At 41.2% G+C, this 14908-nt stretch overlaps 1 protein-coding gene across 6 annotated transcripts in view; it reads left to right on the forward strand.

Moving 5' to 3' along the window:
• Positions 1-14908, forward strand: part of App (amyloid beta precursor protein) — a 217962-nt gene that overhangs the window by 71367 nt on the left and 131687 nt on the right. The window lies entirely within an intron of this gene.

Genomic DNA, 14908 nt, shown 5'->3' on the forward strand with positions numbered 1-14908 from the left:
TACTGTGAAGCTCCACCTCTCATTAATTCCTCAAAAGGCCCTTTCCTGAAGGGAAAGTTTCCTGAAATTGTGAATGGTCAGGGCGTGTGTTTGATTTCTTCGTTTTCTACTTACTCATGTCAAACTGGAAGAAATGGTGTGATCACAAAGGCTCAAAATCTTTTTTCTGACTCCAAATTGTGCTTTCATTTTTATCTTAAAAACTGAGTCCTCTTTGTCTTTTGGAAAAGCCGTCTTGAATCATTGTCAATCTCACTGCTCTTCCTAGCTGACTTTTCATCTGAACAAGCCTGGCATGGATAGCCCTATTTGATTTGGTAAATTTCATAAATATTTCCTGTTGTTTTTGACTAATAAGAAGGTTGCCAGTAGGGATGTAGAAATCGTAGACAAATATTGATGACTCCTTATATATAAAGTCTAAAAGGAATCTTGGTTAGAAAGTCCCTGCTCCCTTCCTGGGTACAGGTTAGTGGATTTGAGGCTCAACACTTCAGCAATCGGAGTCCAGACCAAACATTGCTGATAAAAATCACTAGAGATTCTAGAGACTTGTAGAGTATTTGTTTAGCAGTGGATCCCATGAGAATATACTGGGAGCTGATGGGAGGGTCTGAGGTTAAGAGTATGAGCTGCTTTTCTGAAGAACCCGACTCCAGTTCCCAGTCCCCAAGTCAGGTGACACACAATCGCATAAAGCTCTAGCTTCAGGAGATCTGACATCCTCTTCTAGCCGTCAAAGCACCTACACTCAAATGTACCCCCCATATACATATGCGTATACATATACATACACATATACATGTATACATATATATACACACATACATACATATACATACATATACATACACATATACATATATATACATATACATACACATATACATCATATATATATACATATACACACATATCATATACATATGCATACACATACACAAGACCGTGCTGATTTCTGTTTATTTGTGCATGCAATTTGAGAAATCAGCGAAAACATGGGGAATTAGAATGATCTCATCTGCATTTCATATTCAATGAGTAAGTAAGTGATGAAGACAATGTTGAACCAGATTCTTAGCCATTTGATGGTCTGTGCATTTTTTTTTTTTACTCTTCCTTATTCCTTTAATGTTTTATAAGGCCCTTCGCTCTTTACTGTATGGTTGAGAAGTTAAGATTTAGTAAGAGAATATGAAGTGAACAATATACAGAGACTGAATTCAGGCCTCATACTATAGAGCTTCAGCAAGAAGCCAGATTTTATACTGTGAACACACAGGAACCACATTGTGATATACCTCGTCCTATGGTTTAGGGGAACAGTCTCACTGATTTGTGTTTGAACACTAGTTTCATCTAACACACACCAGTTAGTGATGACGGGGACCTGTCCTCAGCTCTTACCCCTAACTATTCTGGAACCATTTCGCTTGTTGAGAGGTTTATAGAGATGTACAGTTTGAGAGGGGAAAGGGAAAATGGAGAAGTGACTCAAAATTGTCCAAGAGACCCTGTAAACAAAATGAGGAAGATTGAATTCCCCATTGCCTCTGTCTTCAGCAAGGACCAGATTTCTCTTTATCTTTTGAATAGAGTTTGAGCTCCCTTGATGTTGAAGTACATAATTCAAGGAGGCAGGCCACTTGTGACAGGGTTAGGAAATTTCCCAGGTCTGGCTCAGCATCTGATATGGAAAGAGCACAGTGACACTAACTGCTCCTGACTGCTAATAGACTAGATAATCATTAGATATTCCCAGCAGGCATCTGGCCTGTTTGAATCTTTTATTGTGTTTCTCATCTTATAAATCCCCGGTCTTTTCCCATTGGACCTGAAATAGACTGTCAGTTGACAGCCAAAGCATACCTATTTCTTGCTTGGCAGTGAGCTTAGATTAGAATTAAGGGATGTGACACTATTTCTTAGGTAGTGGCAAATTTCCTATATATCGAAAATGTGAGGGTTACAGGAGGGAAGTAAAGTATTGCTAATGTGTACGCATGGGATCTCTTCAACTTTGAGGAAAAGGATTAAAGATGGTACATAACTCACGTACATATGGTTTGCATGAATATTGTTAGTTGTAACGCTTTTAACCTTAATTTATTTCTCCAAGACTTTCCTTCCTTTCCCCCTGACTTCTTGATCTCTCCTACGTCTTGGTGTTGTGTCCTTAGTAATTGCAGAGGGCATCCACTAGAATTGTTATACCATGAGGTCTTCCTTCTCGGGTATAAATACCAATCACCAGAGAGGTTAGATTTCTTAATATAGGTCACACAATCACAGTGTGTTCAGGTCAAGACCAGAACCCACCATTTCTTGATTCATCATCAATATTCTTTGTTATTTTTAAAATACCCATATAGAATATCTATCTACTTGCTATATAAATTCAAACCATGTAAGTTATTCAGACAATAACTATTAAAAGTCCACCATGCATATTGATAAAGGTACCAATGCTGACCTTTGGTACAGGATAAATGGGAGTGCTAAAGTTTTCTGATAACTAGAGGTTATCGGTGGCTTTTTTCTTTATAGCTTGCCCCTGAAACAAAGAATTATTGTTCATCCTTAATCTAAGAATTCTCTGAAACCTCCGACTGTATCCAAATATATACTTTAGACAAAGAAGAGATTTACTAGAGTTAATTCCCACATAGATATGACCTAAAAGCAAGAGTCTTGGGCATTGCTGTATTGAAATTCAAAACAAATCTTGAGAAAAATGCCTGTCATTCCTGGCATGAAGCCTCCTGACCTCTGTCTCTGATGAAGGACCCAGTATGGAGTGAGCTGAGCTCTCTGTACAGCCTGTGTTTTCCTTGGCTGCTTGCTCTGCAGTGTCTTTCTTTGCTTATGGGATGAGGAGGTATATCATGTTGCCTTTGGCACTTTTCTCCCATGGAATGGGAGCGTGCTGACTTTCTCATTTCACTTTTTATTTTGATACTTCCAGAACCAGAGTATAGGATCTGACTTGATCGTAGAAACATCTTATCACACACCATGTGTAGAATTCAAAACACATCATTTATCATCACTTAGGGAGATAGTTTTCTTATTTTCTTTTTGCCCTCAAACCCTTTCCATTTGAATGACTTCTCTCTTCATGGTATAATGGGTCCCCTATTGCAGTTGGCTAGCAATGGCACAATTTGTTGATTTTACAGGGCCAAAGTCCCATTGAGAGCATAATCTAAAAGAGGAATTAGAAGTCGAGGAACTGTAACAGTAAGTCTTTACTCCATCCACCGGAGCCCTGTCGCCATGTGGGAGCTTTCTGCCAGGCCTCCTGAGCTCTACCCGCCGCCACGTTTACAAGTAACACACAGAGACTTACAAAGCTTCATTAGGTACAAATGAAGCTTGGCCAATCGACTAGGATTTCTCATCTGTTAACTCAGTCTTAATTATCATAAATCTATATATTTTATAAGACTTATCTTAATGAGGACGCCTTCCGCTGGTGCCTTCTCTTGCTGGCGGATCACATGGCGACTCCAGGAGACCAGGAGGAAGAGAGAGGGGGACAACTTCCTTCTTGCCCTTGCTTATATACTGAGTCTGCCTGCTATGTCACTTCCTGCTTGGATCTTTTATTACATTTCCCAGAATCCTCCTTGAGTCCTAGTCCCTCCTAACTTGCTGCCTCATTGGTCAAACAGTGCTTTATTTAACAATAAGATAAACATACACAGAAGCACATTCCCCATCAAGGAACTAGTATGCAACCTGTCAGCATGCCTCTGCTGCTAAGGAAGATGCCCCAAATGTGTGGGCAGTGATGCCCTTACTCAGAACGAGAAAGTAAGAGTTTCAGTTCTTTGAATTTTATAGTTTTAACAATATTTTAGGACAAATCTGCCTTACTTTCTAGGTGGCTGCTTCTCTGAATGAACTATAGCCATCTCAGGTTAAGAAGTATATATTTGGTAACTGGAGAGATAATGTTACTGTAGTTATTCTGTTGAACTTATGCTGAACAGGTTTTTGTTGTTGTTATTGTTGCATTTTTTAAAAACACATCAGCTAAAGGTAAGATTTCTATCCAGACTACTGAAATTAAATTAACAAAGAAATGACACTTGACTGATAAATACTGTTGGCTAGGGCAGGGAGGTGGTGTTGTAGGCTTTTAAAATAATTATCCAGAAATAGCATTAAGAATCTAAGAAATGACATGATAATAACAGTGAGTCTAAATCCCAAATTAAAAGGCATTTCAATAATAGTATCAGTGGCCCAGCAGGTCTTTGACCCCAGTGCTCAGGAGGCAAAGGTAGGTAGATCTCTGTAAGGTCTAGACCAACCTGTTCTACATAATGAATTCCAGGACAGCTGGGGTTGCAAAGCGAGACACTCTCTCAAAGGGTGGCTATGAAATATTCAAAAATAGGTACTGGACCCAGAAAGCTTTCAATATTTTTCTGCAGATTTGTCTTGGTAGTCACCAAGTAGCTCATTAAATGTTCCAATTTTTAGATACCCCTTGATGAATTTCGGTTCTTCCTCATGATGTGTCCCAAAGGGCCCCCTTCTTGCTGTCCCTTCTTCTAATTCTCTTTCCCTGTCACTCAGTCTTCAGCTTTGGCTTTGATCACTAATGGAGAAAGAAAGTCCCAAAGTAACAGCTGTGCGGGAGCATGGAAAGCAACAAGGGCTCCTGAGGAAGAGATGACACTGATGAATTAACTGCTGTGTAGTTCCAGCCTGGCCTCGTGTGCCTTTAGCATCCTCTCACAGCGTTTGGGAAAATTATAGTGCTGATGAATGCACAGAAAACAGAGAGATTTTTAAAATATATATGGGCTTGTGTTAGTTTTGGCTAAAGGAGCACAAAACATTAAAAAAAAACAACCAAAAGATTTTATTAAACACACGGATATCAGTGTGAACAGTTCTGTCAGCTGTGTTGTTGGTAAACTCTGTCAATTTACAAGAAGGCTCTTGGTATAGGTCAGTGCATAGTTATTGGCCCCATTGTTTCCAGTGTGTGGTGAGAGATAACACGTGGTGATGAGATTACATCGTAGAGCAAAACCATTCACTTCATGGCCGGAAATAAAAAAATAATGGAAGAGGCGGAAGCTGGGGGATGGTGTCACAGTTCTCTTTGAGGGCAAGCCCAGCAGGAACAGCCTCCACTCCCCTCCAGGTTCCATCTCTCAAGCATTCTACCCTCTTTAGTTCTTGATCACTGTGTGTCTTGATGCTGGTACTGCATAAGGCTGTGCTGGTACGAAGGTGAGGCAGTAGCATAAACATGGTATGGTCTCCCACAGTGAGGAGACTTAAAGTGGAGAATTCACAAAAGTAGGTCTTACCCAAGTCACCATCGCTTTTCTCTTCTCCCTAGGCCCCCCTCTGCTTGCACATCTTCTTTGTCTGGTGGCTCATTGAGTTTCATCAGGGTTGCTTACTAGAGTATGGGTAAGGGCTTGTTTACAGGAGCCTTACCAGTGGCTACAGCTAAAGAAAAGGTTTCACCTTCCAATCTTAATAGCAAGCAACTGAGAGGGTACCGTGTCAGGAGCGGATTTCATCGGTGAGTCTGAGAGTCTGCTTAGGGGAAAAGCATAATTGTAGGGCTATATTAGGAATAAATACTTCATGGCACAGAAGTATTTATGGGGAACAATGCTTTCTTCCGATGCTTTTGCATTTGGAGCTAATTGGTTTCTGTGTGAAATGTAAGCTCTTTGGTGATTGAGTCTTTTGTTCACTCACTGAAAACCCCCCAGAGCTTAGAACATGTCACAGCACTAAGTTCCCACTTGTCAGGATGTGTTGAAAGAATGAATGGAAGATTTAAGCAAATGCTGGGGGAAGGAAGGGAAGGGAAAGGGAGTCTCCTGAAAGGCAGAAGACACAGAGTCAGCAGGGACTTCTGCCAAACACTTCCTAAGGTGACAGCAGGCTTCATTTACCTTATGTCACCCTGTGCTGATCAACATGGAGAGCCAATTTAATGTTAGCATGAGTGTAGTCAGCACAACAGGAAGTTCCCCTTTATTTTGCCAGTTGAATGATTGGAGCTTGGTTTTCATCAACCCACCATTGCTCTGATAGTAAGATTTTAGTCAGAATTCTGTTGAGTGTCAATCTATGAGCACCAAGGCACGTTTGTATTTTCTTCAGGATGTTCTTTGTTCTTACAGCTCGCCGTTGTCTTTTTTTCAAGACATGGTTTCTCTGTATAGCTTTGGAGCCTATCCTGGCACTCGCTCTGGAGACCAGGCTGGCCTCAAACTCACAGAGATCCGCCTGCCTCTGCCTCCTGAGGGCTGGGATTAAAGGCGTGCGCCACCAACGCCCGGCTTCGCCGTTGTCTTTATGAAGACCTTAGACCTTCTGGCTATGCGATTTCCTTCATCGGTAACATCTAGGCTTCTCATCTCTTCTGTGTTCTGCAGGGAACCCTCGGCCCTCACTTCAGTGTCCTGGCTTCATGTGTCTCTTGAGCTGTCCTTCGTGTTCGGCCCTTCACAGTCTGTCACCCGATGTGGTGGTCCCATGATCTCCTCCCACCCCAGTCAGGCATTAGCAGAGTCCATCTCCTCAGCCCCAGTTATCTGTGACATCAGGTAGTCCTCTGAACATGTTTCTGCCCTTTGTACTGCCCGGGGCTATCAATCCTGCCGTTTGTACCCTTCTTCCCACGACCGTGCCAGGCTGTTCCTTTTGTGTGTCCTTCATTGAGTTTTCCATCCCAGGTTCAGGGTTTTTGTCCACTTCAGAAATGCCCAATACTGTTGTTTTTCTACAGCACTTCTTCCTGGTTTTTCATTTTGGACAGCACACATGCTTGCCAGGAAGTCCCATCCTTGCGTTGCTTTCCTTAAGGCTGTCCTGAGTTATGATGTCCAGGGTCAGGTTCCTTCTGTGGGAAGACTCTCAGCTTCCATTGACCTCTGGAGTGCTGGGTCATAGCTTACTTGGACATATCAGGAAAGGTCTATCTGGATAAATGGTGAGTAGTGGATAATATAGCTCAGAGGTCAACTACTTGCCTGCTATGAGTGAGGTCCTGGGTTCAAGTTCCAGCACTTCCAAACAAAACGGTACTGATAAATAAATGATGAACTTGAGAATCTTAGATTAAACATCAATGTTTAAGCAGTATGTTATTTTTATCAGTTAATTTATGGCTGAATACCTTTAGAATGATTAAAATCTATCACAGGCAAAAGAGTAGTTATTCTCAGCCTTCTGAAAAATGTGTGTGTGTGAGGGTGCGTGTGTGAGAGAGAGGGGGGTGGTGTTTGTGCTTGTATATCCTTCTACCCCGGTTCGTTTCCTTTATTAAAGTCTCCTGGACTCTTGGCTCCTTTCATAAGAACTAATTAAATCTATGTGAGCTAGGATCCCTGCTGCCAATACCTAGCAAGCATTTATGTATCTATTCTTAATATATATTTTAAAGTGGTGCCATGTAATTAAGCAATTCTTAAATTTTGAATTCTAGAAGGCATTTTGTCTAATTCAATTTAAATATAAAATTTGTTGTGAAGTATCTCTCTAAAATATAGGTGTGGTCTCTATTTGAGAATTATGTTATTCTGGGAGGGGAACTTAGGGTTACACTAAAACTAGTAACTAGAGACCAACGTTATGGCTTAGTGGATAGGATAGAGGTGCCTGTGCAGTCTGGGAAGGCTGAACTCAAGCCCCAGATCCTAGAGAGAACTGACCTTGGGTGTTATCCTGTGACCTCCACATGCATTTGTTACACACACACACACACACACACACACACACACACACCAAACAAATAATAAATAAATAAATAAATAAATAAATAAATAAAGTCCTAGCTGGGAAGAAGAGAGTTAAGTCATCTGTGTGCAAAATGCAGAAGGCTGCCTACTGTAGGAATGCCAACAAGAGTTGCCTAACGAGTCAAGAATGACAAATTTCCTTAAAATTCAGGAAAACACACATATGACCTATTATTTATTGTTGCAGTTGAATATTCAATTGACATGGGACTTGTTATCAAAGATGTCCTTTGTACTCAGTTGGCTTTTCAAACATCAGCTCTGCTTTCTCAAAGAGATGGGCTACTGTGTAATGCTTGTAAATTAAAAGTTTCCAGGGACCTATGTAAGTATCTATCTCCCCCCCGCCCTAGAAACTGAAGAGCTGTGGCTAGGAGATCGCTAACTAGTATGAATATAACCCCAGGATGAAATGGTGTTGATGGTCATGTGACATGTCAGAGCAAGAGGAGGAAGTGACCTTTGGCTTCATTTTGTTCCCATTGAGTGACCTTAAGGACCATTTCCACGTAAATTACTCTGCTTTAAGCTTAGGATGTGGAGCTCCTAGAGCAAACTAATGGGAATTTTGTTAGAAGGTCTGCCTCACTCACACTTTCTTAGAAGACTCTGCTTGCTAGTCTTAGTTCCCCTTAGCATTTTCCCAAAACAACTCACATCCTAAAGACAACTTTCATTGTGCATTTTAGCTGTCATCCTTACTTCAGTGGAAAGACAGAAATCATACTATTTGGAAGGGGGTGGGAGTACCCCTTTTAGTTGTAAGCCTTAATCACATATGTCCTCCTTTTAAAATGTCTGATATAAAATGAGAGATTTTAATTCTTCAACCTCTCTGCTTGTGTCTTCTTCCTTGGAAGAAGGACTTAAGTACATTTAAAGGCTCAGTTTCCGATTGCCCAGAATGCTTGCTCTTCAAAATATCTGCTCCCTGGAGAGGTAAACCACAGTTAGTCTTTTCATGTGACTTTGGATTGTTGACCTGGAAGACTTCGGGGTAATTGAATGAGCTTTGGCACTATTCCACTGCTTTCTGGTTGAGTACCCAGCCTGGAAAGGAAGGCGTGGCCGACCATGTGCAAAGGGGAGCATGGATACAGTCTAGAGATGCTTCAAGCATGAATACATCTTCATTTGATGCCTGGCTTTACTGCTGAAGAGAATTCTAAGCTGCTGCATCCATCCATGTGCTGCAGCTTGTAATGATGCATATTTAAATGGTTTTGCATATTCAAATTATTTTTACAGCCAAACAAATGCATTCATTCTCTGCCTGGTGAGGAAAAACTGAATGACACCTGCACTCCCTCTGAAAGGAACAGACATTTTCATTATCAAACTCAATCAAGCAGAAAGTAGCAAAAAGAGCAGGAGTCTATCTATTTATGTCTTTGATTGAAGTTGTGCTGATAAGAGATTATTAGGATGAAGAAGGGCCTCATTCTCATGTTGCTATGGACACAAGATTTCTGTCAACTAGGAAATAGTTTTTCTAAGTTAGGGCACAAAGCTGACCAAAAGTCTCAAATTATCCATACCCCTTTAATTCACTCTAGATATCTCTGGGACCTTTGAGGAGAGAGAAGTTCTAGTTATATATTAATATTCTATATCCTCTTTATTCTTAAAAGTCATTATTTATATGTTGTAAAAGCTCACCTGCTGGCTTTATGTTCTGTTAGCAGAGGTTCCTATCCTGCTTAGATTTTATGTGCATCAGCCGGTGTAGGCATATAACTCACTTGTCATCCTAAAACACTGCCTTAGAGAAATGGATCAGAACCCTCCGGGGGCATCTGCTGCTAACGCATAGTTAGGGATCTACTGTTTGAAGCCTTAACATAATTATTTCTTGCCCAAACCTTCCTGTGTCGAAGTCCAGAAATTCAATTATTTCAGCTCTCTGGGGATAAGCTCCAGAAAATTGATTTGCAATAATGAAACTAAGCCTTGTTTGCAAATCTGAGTGGCACAGTAACGGAAAGAGGATCCCATTTATCTGGGGGTGTATCTCCTTTGAGAAGATATGGGTAATTTCTAAAAAGATAGTTTTCTCAAAGAGCTTGATACACCATGATAACCTGCAGTGTTTTTAATTCTATTAGCGCTGTATTGCCTATCCTGGGTATGTGCTGGTAAGACAGTGAACCCCGGTTCTCTTTCCTGCACTTCAACAGAGCTCTGAAAGCTGACCATAGTGTTCTCGTGCCCAGTTAAAAGCCATGTCAGTTTCAAGTGGTGTAGCCTCGTTTCTTCCTAGTTGACTTTTGTTAAAAGTGCTGTGGCATTTTTTTTTCTATTCTCTTCTTTTTCCTCATAAGATATTGACCCGATGAGAAATGGGCCGTTGTTCTCTGTTACAGTCATGAGATTTGACTGTACTACCGGATTCTAGTTCATGTCAGAAAAGCACTGACCTACATGTAGACGAATCGAGCAGTGACTGGAAATGTCAAATGGAAGGTCCGCCTTGGAAGAGAAGGCTGTTGAACCCCCGGGCATGGGCAGTATACCTGAATGACAATGGAAGACAAACGCAGACCCAAAGACAGTGCTTTATATGATCAGAACTATTAAAAGCTGGGGAATTGGGAGAGAAAGAAAGAGCCTAAGATAGAAAATAGAGAGCAGGTGCTGTCTGGATTGGGGGAAGTAGGTGCAAGATAGTGGCCTGATAGGGTGTTCATGGAACCTGAGGGCTGAAACCAAGGCATTTGCTGTTGACCTTGAAAGAACAGTTGTTGATTGTGGCTTGTGAGCTCTGGGCCTGGTGGAAAGGGTTGGAAAGAATGAAGCAGGCAGGGTCTGGAGAGTGCCGGGCCAGAGCCCTGGCAGCACCGCCACCCCCCAAAGTGCCTCTTTGGGTCTTGATTATAGCCTGCCTCACACAGGGGTTTCTCAATATGGCATATGGAAGAGCATGCTGGGTACATTTACTTCCTGGTGTGGTTAAGCATTTGGTAATGACCAGTGGTTGTCTCCCTGTACCTCTAAGCCTGGTTGGCATTTTGATTTTTTTTTTTAAAGCACCACATATAACTCAAATTAGTTATATCTTTAAAAAAAAATCTATGCAGTTGTGAAATTTTTTAATGAGTTAGAGAGAAGGAAAGTGTTAAGGGAAGACAACCAGTGAAGATGTTTGTGTTTGCAAGCAGCAGCATAACTCAGGCGGGGTCCCTGCACTATCTGTCTGCTTTTCAGCTCCTAGGAAACCAGGAGGCTGGGGGAGGCCTGTAGGAAACTGTCCTTTGGTTTCCACATCTGAGTTAGTCACATATCCAGAAATACAAAGTGTAACAGCAGAACTGTAGAAAACGCAACAGGGAGGAAGGGCGGTTTGCTGATAAAAATGGCTTAGGGCGGGAACAAAAGGAACCCTGGGGGTGGTGCCTAAATGACCAATATGCTCACGAAGTGAATAAAACTGCAGCATCAGTGTGTTCGGTCTCCTGTTTCTCTGCTAACCCAAGTCTTGGGCTTTGCAGGTTCTCCCACAACCTCTACCTGACCTCATTTAACTCGCAGGTCCTCAAAAGAAATTCCTGATCTCTAAAATGCCATGCCAAGTCTGTTGTGCTCACTGCTGGCCACCAGCCACGTGTGGCTGGCTACACAGCCTTGAAACATAGCTAGTCCAGAGAGCTTTGCAAGTATAAAGGTACATCACTCTGTAGAAGAGCTGAGTCATGGGTATTATGATAAAGCGAGGGCTTGGCGGATGCCATAGCAGGTGAGGGTGACCGAGCCAGGGGACAAACATGCCAGGCAGACAGAGCTTAAGTGAGAAGTTTTGTTAGAAAGGGAAAGGGGGAGGGGGGGAGAAAAGAGATAGAGACACAGAGAGAAGACAGAAGAGAAGAGGGAGACAGGAAAAGTCCTGTCTGCTCCAGGGGAGCAGGAAAGAGCATAAGTGGCCAGGGGTCTTTCTTTTAAAGGGTCCTTTGTACCTGGGCTGACCAGGATACTGCCTGAGTGCATTCTGCCAGGTGGCAGGGACAGGCCAGCATAATGCCTGAATCCTTACAATGGGAAAATACAACATGCTTTCATAATTAGTTTTGCAATGACTCACATTGAAAAGACAATATAGGCTATACCAAGATAAGTATAGTATGTTACTAAAGTGTGTGTGTGTGTGTGTGTGTGTGTGTGTGTGTGTGTGTGTGTGTGTGAATGAAACTATAGATTGCTTTTTCAAATGTGGCTGAAACCACATATGTGACCTACTTTATATTTCTTTTGGGCCAGGCTTCGTAAACTCTTGATGGGGCACTGCAGGCTGCACGCCTCATTGCTTGTATCCTCTGTGGACACCGCTCCAGGGCAGCTTGGCATTTAGCCGTGCTCATTGATATTGAGTATTCACTTAAAATTGCATCAGATTATGCTAGGTTTCAGTTTTTATTCTCATTCCTCTTTGAACTTCTCTGGCCTGTAAGCATTTTTTTATAGTGTCACTCTTATTACAGATTGAGCATTCTTATCATAAAATCTGAATTACAAAAAGGTTCATAATTGGAAAATTCTTAAATGCCACTGTTTTGCCATAAATGGAAAACCTGACACTGTGAAAAATTGTTTCATGCACAAAGTCATGAAAGGTATTGCAGAAGGGTCAGCATGGTGTCATCTATAAATCCAGCTCTCTGGAGACAGAGACAGGAGGGTTGAGTGTTCAAGGACAGTTGGGGGCAATATAACAAGATACTTAAAAAAAAAAGTTGTATAAAACTACTGGTAGCCCAATATATGTTATGATAAATCTTTCCACCAAAAGCCTGAGCCCCACCGCCACATGTGAGCTTTACGCCAGCCGCCCTCCCGAGTTAGGGCCCAAATGAATACACAGAAACTTGTATCACGTTCAAAGCTACTTGGCTAATGACTAGGATTCTCATCTGTTAGCTCAGTCTTAACTATCATAAACCTATATATTTTATAAGACTTATCTTATCGGACACCTTATTGGTGTCTCTCCTTGCCAGTGGATCACATTGTGCCGCTGGAGCAGGAGCGGAGGGGAAAAGAGGGACGGTTCCTGGTTCTCCTTCTTTAAATATGAGTCTCCTTGCTATGTCACTTCCTGCCTGGATCATCACTTCTCTGCTACATTTCCCAGAATCCTCTTTGACTCCTAGTCCCATCTAACTTGCTATCTCATTGGCCAAACTATTTTATTTAACAATCAATAAGATAAACATACACAGTAGTATATTCCCCATCAAATATATATGAAATATAAATGCATTTTATATTTGAGTCTCAGTCACAGGATAATCTCATATATATTCAAATTCTAAAACCCAAAATTGAAACAAAGCCTTTTGGATAAGAGAGACAGTGTTTCTATATGGAAGTCACTAGATCCCTCCAATTGTGTTATCTACAAATCTAGCAACTTTTTAAAGATTTATTTTATGTTTAATTATGTGTACATATGTGTGTTTATGTGTGGATATGTATGTCATGTGTGAGGGAGATGCCTATGGAGTTCAGCAGAACTGGGTTGTAGATGGTCGTCAGCCACTCACCCTAGGCTTTGCAAGAATAGTGTGTTCTCTTACCCTGAGTCATATCTCCAGCCCTTTGAACTTTTGTAATTCCAAATTTTAGAATTTGGTGCTGGCAAGATGGTGAAGTAGGTAAAAACACTTGCTATGGTAGCTTGCCAGTCCAAATTCCATCTCCAGAAGACATCGAAGTTTGAGGGAGACAACCAATGCCTCAGAGTCACCCTTTGGCTTTAAACATGCACCTCAACACACAAAGTCCTATCAGAAATGTATGCTTCATTTTTCACCAAAAGTTGAAATTATTACTCCTAACAAAAGGCCCTTGGTTGACAACATGAAGAACATGACTAAGGGTTAATGCTGTCAGAAAGAGGCAGCAGTATTTTAACTCACCTCACTCAAGTGGCTTGGTAAGAAGACTCTGGACTGGGAAGGAAACTTTTGGCTGAGAGTTAGGGTTCTTCACTGAGCCTCATGAGGCCTGGGAGTCCTCACTTGTGAAGGGGATTGGATTCTGTGACCATCAGCTTACCTTCCTAAGGCGAAGTTAAATTTGGACAGTGAAGAATGTCTTTCATTTTTCCAAATGTAGAATTTTTTTTAAGTTCTTGGAATCTTTTAAAAGAATTTAAGTAGCATATGCTACGTACTTACAAAGTAATTTGCTAAGAAAACTTCTAGCCAAGTTTTGTGGATTAGATATTAGAAGAATCCATTATAGTACCAACTCTTTCCAGCCATAGTATTCTATATAAGCTTTTTGAATGTTATTTATTGATGAGGTTGTAAATGGCTTTGAACTTTCTTTGTATTTGGCTTTTTTTCAGTTTTGGTTTGTTATTATTAACTGAAATCCACATTTTGTTTACATTTGCTAAGCTTTTTCCAGTGTCCCTTTACTGTCCTAGGATTCCATTCAGGAGAGCATTTTCCATTGACATATCAGGTCTCTTGGCATCCTCTTAGCTGTCAGTCTCTCTATAACCTTGACAGTTTGGCCAGCTGTAATTTGGAGGATGGCTTTACTCTGGAATTTTCTCTTGCTTTGCCTAGATAGAAGATCATGGAAATAAAGAATCCCCACCTTCCATGTCATAAAAGGGCACATGTTGCTTCATGATCCATTACTTCTGATATAGAGCTCAGCCACCTACCTGAGGTAGTGTGTCAGGAGTCACTTACAGGATGTTCCTGTCCCACTTTGAGTACTGTACCCTATTAAAAGAACGCACTACACACAGCCTGCGATAATGATAGAGAATTAGGCCCTACTTTTCCTAGGATAGAATTTATGTGTGTGAGGTTTTTGGAATTCTTCTGCATAGGAGATTGTCTTTTTTCCATTGCTTAGGCTTATCAGTTAGGCTTATGGATATTCCTATTATATGTTGATATGTAATTCTGTCCGTGTGTGTGTGTGTGTGTGTGTGTGTGTGTGTGTGTGTGTGTGTGTGTGTATTTCACATATAATTTTTATATTGTGTATGTGTACTCAAATCCTCCCAATTTTAGCTGTTGGGAGTTGGCCCCTGTTCTCATTTACTATACCCTACCTTTAAAAACTTTGTGATTATGACAAGATGCTGTTTGTGTTCTGCCCAATTC

The sequence above is a fragment of the Cricetulus griseus genome, chromosome 4 (genome assembly GCF_003668045.3).
Source record: "Cricetulus griseus strain 17A/GY chromosome 4, alternate assembly CriGri-PICRH-1.0, whole genome shotgun sequence".
In the NCBI taxonomy this organism is placed as follows: Eukaryota; Metazoa; Chordata; class Mammalia; order Rodentia; family Cricetidae; genus Cricetulus; species Cricetulus griseus.